Source organism: Herpailurus yagouaroundi, unplaced genomic scaffold (assembly GCF_014898765.1).
Source record: "Herpailurus yagouaroundi ecotype Mexico unplaced genomic scaffold, PumYag 202, whole genome shotgun sequence".
In the NCBI taxonomy this organism is placed as follows: domain Eukaryota; kingdom Metazoa; phylum Chordata; class Mammalia; order Carnivora; family Felidae; genus Herpailurus; species Herpailurus yagouaroundi.
The window spans coordinates 10,015,738-10,024,254 of record NW_024412433.1 but is presented as its reverse complement, the minus strand read 5'-3'; positions in this window follow the sequence as shown (position 1 = coordinate 10,024,254).

Genomic DNA, 8,517 nt, shown 5'->3' with positions numbered 1-8,517 from the left:
CGGGACCCCGGGGCGGGACGGGGTCTGGGAGAGGGGGACAGACGGGCTGGGGAGGGCAGGGCCCGAAAGGCTAGGTTCCGCAGGGATCTTTGAAGCGCCTGGGACTCGCCTGGGCGCTGTGAGGCGCGACAGACTTTCCATTCATTCTTGCCAGTGGAGTTAACTGAGCAGCTATTATGTTCCAGGCTGATGCTGGGCTCTGGGGGGGATCTAGAGGCACAGGACCCAAGACGGGAGAAAGGTGCCTCCTCTCCTGAGCTTTCAGTCTAGCTGGGACGCCGGTCCGTGACCAAGAGGATAGGCGAACGGGTACTGGGTCAGGTGGTGAGGCATGGTAGGGAAGAAATAAAACAGGGCTGGCTTATGAGGGAAGATGGGGAGAGGAGAGCTCTTTTTAGAGTGGGACCCTGGGAATGTCTGGAGTAAGACCCCAAAATGGACACGGTGAGGGATGGGACGCTGGGCAGAGGACTGGGGTGCCGTATCCAGTGAGGTGCGTAGCACAGGGCCCCCATTCTTCATCCCTCCAGAGACGTGCCAGGCGCTGCAGGAGGCTCAGAGAACCCAAAGCCTGGCCGCCGTGGGCTCCCAGGCTTCGAGGCCCACATGCTAGTGTTTGCATCCTGAAACAACTCCTTTCCCGAACAGGCCAGGCCCTTCCCATCCTCTTGACAACTAGGCAAGATAAGTATTACTATTCCCATCGTATGGATTAAATAAATGAGGCTGGCAGGGTTTAGGTCACCGTCCAAGTGACACAGCCAGTGAGTGGCTTAGAGTGTGCACGCACAGGTGAGAACTCCAGGCGGGAGTTCTCAATTCGGAGCCCCTTGATGTGCTCTGACTGTGCAATGCCTGGGGAAAAGAGCAACCATCTGGGGCTGGGGGCACGGGGACCTTGGCAGGATGGGGTAGCTGAGCTGAGTCTGGAGGGCTGATGAAGAAGAGTGTGAGCAGAGAACATGGTGGGAAATGCTGAGGGACAGGAACAGACAGAGTAAGAGCAGCAAGGTGTATGCGAGGCCCAGGCCTCCTGAGAGGCGGGGTCTGGGGAGCAGGGAGGCTGGCAGGGGAAGTGTTCTGACAACATACCATGGGGCACTGGGACAGGTGCACAGCCTGAGTCCCGAGCAACCAGGGCACTATGAAAATTAGCACCCCATGCCCAGAAGGATCTGTGCTATCTCGTGCATAGGTGGGGTGTGATTTCCAGATATCAGAGCGGTCTGGAATCTAGCCCTCAGCTCATCGGATCCTCCTAGTGCATCTCCCCAGGCTTGGGGAACACAAGATTTATAGAGTCTCCCAGAGGAGAGCCCACAGTAAGGATTTCAGATGCAGGGCTCCCCCCCCCCCCCCCCCCCGGGGTCTTCACCAAGGCTCCAAGCAGCTCCTTCAGGACCCTGCAGTTGTGAGTCAGCATCCCCTACCCTGGCACATCCAAGACCCTTGGTGCCCTGGAAGGCTCTCGCAGAGCCACAGAGATGCTTCTCAGGGGCTGGTCTCTGTCTCCCCAGATGAGCACGGGACCCTCCAGCCCCTGCCGGAAAACCACCAGGCCTTACTCTCTCGGCCACTTCCCACTTGCCCGGGACCGACCAATATATACCCCTTATGCTGAGGTGATCAGCCCTCCGTGGGTATGTATCTCTGATGCCTGGTCATGTGGTCTGTTTTGAGATGCTGTTTTTAGTTTCCCAATAACTCCTCCTGCGCACCTCCCACACCTAGAAAACTCCTGATGAGAATAATAGACCTGCCCAGCCTCCTAGTTCTCTTTTGTCAAATCCCAAAGCAGAAAGAGATGCACTTCATTACGAAAATCTAGAAAATCCAAATGTACATATTAAACCTCTCAGGAAGCTAAAACGGGAATATTCGGTTGCCAGCGACGTCTTCAGACTCAAGCGTTGAAACCCTCCTCAGTTGCAGATGCTTCCGTGGAAAAGTGATTTTGTTTTAAATAGCAGCGGGATGAGATACCGGCCTAAATTCAAATCGCATTAGAGCGTTAAATCCTGTCTTCTCACCTCCGAGTGTAATTAATTGTTATGACTCAGTAATACAGCTTTTTAGTTCAGCGTATGGTGCTATTTAAAGAGAAAAGGCTTCCTCTCTGTAGAGATGGCTCTCAGTTACCAGTTCACTTTGCAAACAGATTTGGTAGAGAAAGTATTTCACCGACATTCCTGTTTCAGTTACCTTTGTACCACTAACCAGGAGAGACCGAGGCGGGGCGGGGGAGGGTGTGTAGGTGGAGGCTGTTGGAAGGTGGCAGAAGGGATGGCACAATCCCCCACCCCCATCAGTTTGGCTCCCGAGGCTTCCCATTCAGGAGTAACCTGCAACAGAAGGTGAATGAAATAGAGACATCTACTGGCCGGAGCTGGGACGTGCATTCTGATCTCTCCCAACCTCGCCCTCCTGCTGAGTCTGATCCAGCTGCTTTACAATGCGAACAGATCTGTTCAGGGCAAGGCACCATTCGTGAAATAAGCAAGGTGTTTTGGTGCAATGAGGAGAAATATAAGGTACATAGAAAACAAGGTACATAGAAACGTGCCTCATGTCATGCATAATCTTCCATAATGATCTTAATGAATACTATTTCAAGAAAAATGACCGGGAAAACAAAAAGATTGACTTATAAACATGAGTTTGGGTCCAGAAAAAAAAAAAAAAATCACAATCATCCCTAGAAGATTTTGTAAGCCGTCTTTAATCTAGTTCCTGGTTCTGAGCCCTGAGGTAAGCAACCTAAATATCCACATCAGGAGAAAGGTGAACTAAATTCTGGTCCAGAATATGAAAAATAGATTAAAATATTACGCCGCTATTAAAAGGGATAATTATACAGCTGTGTTGCAACTGGAAAATAAATGCTTATGGTATAATTATAGATTTTTTTAAAGTAGGTTAAAATGTGCATAATTTGAATACCTGTATAAAATATGTATCAGTCTCAATAAATGCTGGAAAGAAGCTAGGACAATGGGGAGACCCAGGTCGAATCCCAACCTCCAAACTATCTAGGTGATGACTTTCTGCAGGTTATTTGCCTGCTGAACCTCAGATTTTTCATCTGTAAAAAAGGGTGATAATATTACTTAAGGTTTTTAGGAGCCACGAGTGAGGGCATGTGGGGCTGCTAGGTGCCTGACACATAGTGGATGTGCAGAAAACAATAGTTTTCATCTCGTTGCTTTTCTGCCCCCTTTCTGTCATTGAAATGATCAAATTCTCACCAAGTGGTGCGTGTTTCCTGCGGTGAAGTCATTTCCATTTGGAATATTTGTAGATTTCACTTATTTGATTTAGTTTCTCAAACAAAAGTGATCAACCATATGGAAGCTCATTTACATTTCTAATTCAGTCCGATGGCCAGCAAAATGTATTATGGTTCTATGTTCAGCAGAGCAAACCATTCTTTTGGTATCATTAACTTTATTTCAAAATCACCAAAACAGCTGTAGATGAATAAGACAGAAGAGTCTGAAAATTCATTAAAGCCATTTGAACCTCCCTATAGTGATGGAGCCTCTGGCTCTTGTCCCTACATAGTGACAGGTATTTATGGGGGTGCGCAGATAACCCTTTTCCTCCCTTAAAAGGAAATATTCCTAGCTCATCTTTGCAAACCCGGTTAACTGGTTAATACCCAGGATGTGTGTCGTCATTCTTTACTTCCTCATACCGTTCCCAGCCACAGAAATGCGGTAGATTATTTTCAAAAGTGGTCACAAACATCCCTCTCCTTGCCCACACCCCAAAAGCCCTTCGCACTGTGGCTTGCCTATTTCTCTCATTGTGAGGTGGAATTCATCCGCACGCTTTGAATCTCTGCTGGACATAGTTGGCAAGTGGCAATTTTCGTAGGCAAGGGAACTTACGAGGCTTGTCTTGAGTGGCCTGCAAGACAAGTAGATCTCCCCAGCGGCCGGCCAGACTAACTGGGTTCAGTCACATATACCTTCCGGATGGTCTCAACAACACCTTACTCTATCAAGGCTACGTCCTTGAAAACAGCTCCCAAGGTGGGGAACAGTGGGCAGAGTACGTTTCAAGGATGGGGGCGGGAGGGGTGACAAACCTCTAATTGACCCTGTCTAGCTCCAGAGTCAGCTGGTGGTCGTGTGTCTCTCAGTAACCTCTTCCAGCGGACGTGTGACTTGCTCTGATCGATAGAATGTAGCAGATGTGACACTGTGGAACTTGCAAGCCTGGGTCACAAAAGACCTTGCAGCTTCTGCTGTCACCCTCTTGGAACCTGAGATCATGGCAAATAGAAGCCTGAACTAGCCTCCATGAGATGAGGACCACGTAAAAGGAGGCCAAGCCGACAACATGAGTGAGCTCAGCCTAGAGCACCCGGCTCACGGGGTGCCTGGTGGGCTCAGTCAGTTAGGCATCGGACTCTTGATCTCAGCTCAGGTCATGATCTCGCCTCTCATGAGTTCGAGCCCTGCGCTGGGCTCTGTGCTGACAGCACGGAGCCTGCTTGGAATTCTCTCTCCCTTTCTGTCTGCCCCTACCTCACTTGTGCCCTCTTGCTCTCTCTGTCTCTCTCGAAATAAATAAACTTAAAAAAAAAGAAAAAAAGAACACCCAGCTCAGTCACATCACTCAAGGACAGCAGCCACATGAGTGACCCAGGTGAGCCCAGCAGAGGAACCGCTCAGCTGAGACCAGCCCAAATTGTTGACCCACAGAATTGTGAGCAAACAACATGTTTGTTTTTTTAAGCCCTATGTGTTGGGGTGGATTTTTGGGTCATGGTAGATAAGTAACGCAGGAAACTAGTAAGTGTTAAACTCTCCCACTAAACCCCGAATCCTTCTCAATATTTGCTAACGGATTTATCAGAATTAGTGCTAACATGAAACCCAATTGGCCAACAAACAAAGCCTGGGTTCCTTTTTGTGTTTTACTCTTGCATACCTCTGTCCTAGCCTGAGATTGCGTGGGCCATGTGTTCGAGTCATGCCTGCTAACTCTTCTAGTAGGTCCTTCTGACAGGAAGGTGGGCTGTGGGCTGTGCTCCAGGCATACGATCATCCAGGTAGGTTTCTTCTAGTGCAATCTGCCATCAACATGAAGGTATCTGCTTTTCCACAGCCCTTGGCATCCTCTCTGAGACACTGTCCCTGTCAACAGTATGCTGCCCATCCTTAGGGACAGGTAAAGACAGCTCCTGTTCCAGCGAGAACCTGGAAGAGTGGACGGAACGGAGGCTGGTGCTCCGAACCGCCTTCCCCACAGTTAGGGCAGAGAAGGGGCATGTCTATGCTACCACTGTTCTTTGCAGACTGGTTTCTGAGGGTCCTCGTTGCCCTCTAGTGTAGACCCGACTCACTGACTAGCCGCATGATCCCAAACACATTCCTGGCGGGGCTTGTGTGAAGCCACACCTTATGCTCTCTTCTCACCTCACCCCTTCTCCATCTGAGCTGATTTCACACAGAACCAATCTCTTGTGTTTTTTCTCGATTTCTATTTTTTTCTCTCTGTCTTCCCACTTCTATCGCCAAAGCCAAGAATTACTTATCCTAAAACCGATGGAAAAATGTGTTGGACATAGCTTGTAGAAATTAGGTGATCTTGGAAAGAGCATCTGTGGTAAGAAAGAGTCTCGGTCTACACTGGCCTTTGCTTAACTCAAAGCTTCCGTGTACAATTCTGTGATGCGAGAGCTGCTCTGTTGGACAGGGAAGCCCTTCCGTCAGAGATTCCCAGGACTGTTCCAATAAAACCACAAGGGAGAGGCATAAAGTCGCTGGCCTCATGGGTGGAGAATTGGGAGAAAGGAGGAGGAAACTAAATCTTTGCCTTTAACTAACTACCTGGAGTTGTAACCGGATCAGTGCAGAAACTATGTCTCTGGGTGCTGTGCTCCAGTTTTACTGGTTATATTTCAGCGATGAAGAAAAGGAGCCAGGAATCACCCATGACCTGTCTGAGGTGTAGTCTGCCTTCAGGAATTATTGATTAGTAATCATGTGGTGGACGTTGCGACGGGCAGTCCAGATCTGCCCCCCGGGATCACTGTGCTCGCCGCCTCAGCAGCCAGGAGTATTGGCCAGGGTTGGGAGTGTGGCCCACAGGCGAGTCCCTCCCTGGGCGTCACCGGAGGAAGCTGACTTGCCCAAGCTTATGCTCCTTCCCTGGGGGCAGCCCACTTCCAATGACTGGTCGCTGTGGAGGTACAAAGACCCCAGTGGGGGGTGATCGTCTGATTGTAGACGGCCAGTCCAGCCTCCCACCCGATCAGCCTTGGTAGCAACTGCCTCCAGAGTCAACTTCTCTTCTTGTCCAAACCTGCTTCCTTCACTCGCTTACAGACTCTGAATAGGGATATGGGAGATGGACCACCCACCGGATGGCGACGGCTAGGGCAGTGATCATCTCTAGAGCACTGTAGCAGGGCGATTGTTAGAACTTTCACTGGTGAGTGAACTGAAATGGGATACAAATGAAAAGGAATGTGCTGATGGGCGCAGTGTCTCGGGCATTAGAGAGGTTTAGGGGAAACAGTAATTATAAGGATTATGGAACCAGATAACTGGTGCTGAGTGCTGTGGATACACTGGAGAAAGACACAGATATGCAGATGCTGATGACCGTGAGGTGCGAAAGCCAGGATGCCTCCTTCCCAGCGTATACAGAGAGTCTCATCTCTTGCATCTACGTGGAGGAGAAGGCTGGGTATCAGGCCAGAAATCAGCTGTACAGGGAGTAGAGCTCCAGAGAAGACTGAATTCTCCACTCCAGAAAGTTCTGTGCCAAAGGCAGCACCCTGTTTGGGAAGGGGTGAGGCCCTGAGGCTTTGGCTGGGAACACAGATCGAGGCCCTTGGAAGTCTTGAATTCCCAGATTCCGTGACCCCTCGGAACCCAGGGAAATGTCGCTCTCCTTGCTCAAGATGTATTGTTGTCTGCTTTGCAAAGTAACTATTTGAAAGCAATTGATTCTTACAGAACACTGCAGGCGGGAAGAACGGAGCACGCAATCTTTTTCGGTGCACCTGAGCAGTAACCCACATAGTCCATATATACTGCTCTATAACCCAAGCCTCGGTAACTTGAAAAGAATTGAAATCGTAGACGTGTTCTCCAACTTCTCCTTCCTCTGCCCAGTCCTGCTCCAGCCCCTCCCGGGTGTGGTTCCCTACAGAACTCTCCAGCAAACCTCTTGCACATAAATCCCTGCTTCAGAATCTGTCTCCCAGATAATTTGACCTGAGTTTCAAGGCAGCCTTGAAGTTACAAAAGGGTATAAAATGTGGATTTAGTGAGGTCAATTTCCTCTAGCTCGGTGCACATGTCAATTAGCTCTTACTGCTGAGGTAGAATCACCAAGTCCTTTCCCGGACAGAACAATTATTTCTGCCCCTGTGCCCCTCTCTACATGCCAAACAGTGCCCAGAGCCCAGTTCAATATTTCACAGAGGATATTTCTAGAAGCTTCCAGAAATTTACATTTTAAAATGACTTGTTTCTGACATTGTCACATTTTGTGTTTCAAAAACATTCATACCATTTTTTTGTCCTATAATGGGAAACATGAATTATTTAATTACAGTGAAATGCACTGATTGCCAAAGTCTTTAAAGGAAGCGGTAAAATGAACCGACAGCAAGGGATTGGTACCATCAGTCGATGCTTTCTGGGGACAGTCACTATGTCATGGGAATGTGTTTGAGTGCATGCACATGTGATTGTGCAGATTCGAGTCATAAAAGAGAATCTTTCTGGTGCTCACTCCTGAGACAGGCAGAGAAATAGTGACAATGCTGTCTAGTCACACTGAGAAATCACTGAAATCCGGGGCGCCTGAGTGGCTCAGTTGGTTAAGCGACAGACTCTTGATTTCAGCTCAGGTCAGGATCGTGCAATCTGTGAGCTCGAGCCCCCAGCTCGGCCTCCACACAGACAGCATACAGAGCCTGCTTCAGATTCTCTCTCTCTCTCAAAACTTTAAAAATTTTTTGAAAAAAGAAATCACCAAAATCCACCTGTTTCTCAAGCTAACTCACAGGCCCTGTGGATACACCACGGCAGCAACACCCTCAGGGAACGAGACCCTCTTGCGAGTGCGGAGGGCTGGGCCGGAGTTGCGACCCTCAACGTGTCACCGATATAGGCTTTGAGAAAAATTCAGAGGCAAATTTGAGGCTCCCTGTGAGGATTTTCCTCTTCCTAGAAACCACAAGGGCACTGAAGCCTCATCTAAAGAGTCTAAAAAGTGGTTAGGGGAGAAAAAACTCATTTTTTTTGTTTGTTTTTGGTTATAAAAAGTAACGTTTGCAGCAGTTTTAAAAGTTGGAAAGTGCAAATAGAAAAAAGATCTGTACAAACATTTAGATTTTAGATTCTAGCACATATGCAATTTTGAACCCTGCCCTTCTCCCTCAATGCTCTATGCTGTGATGCACGTGCAAATACTCTTCACCTGACCTGCCACGGAGGGTAAGTGTGCCCAGGTAAATGGAACAGCTACTCTTTGCTTACAGAACCCACT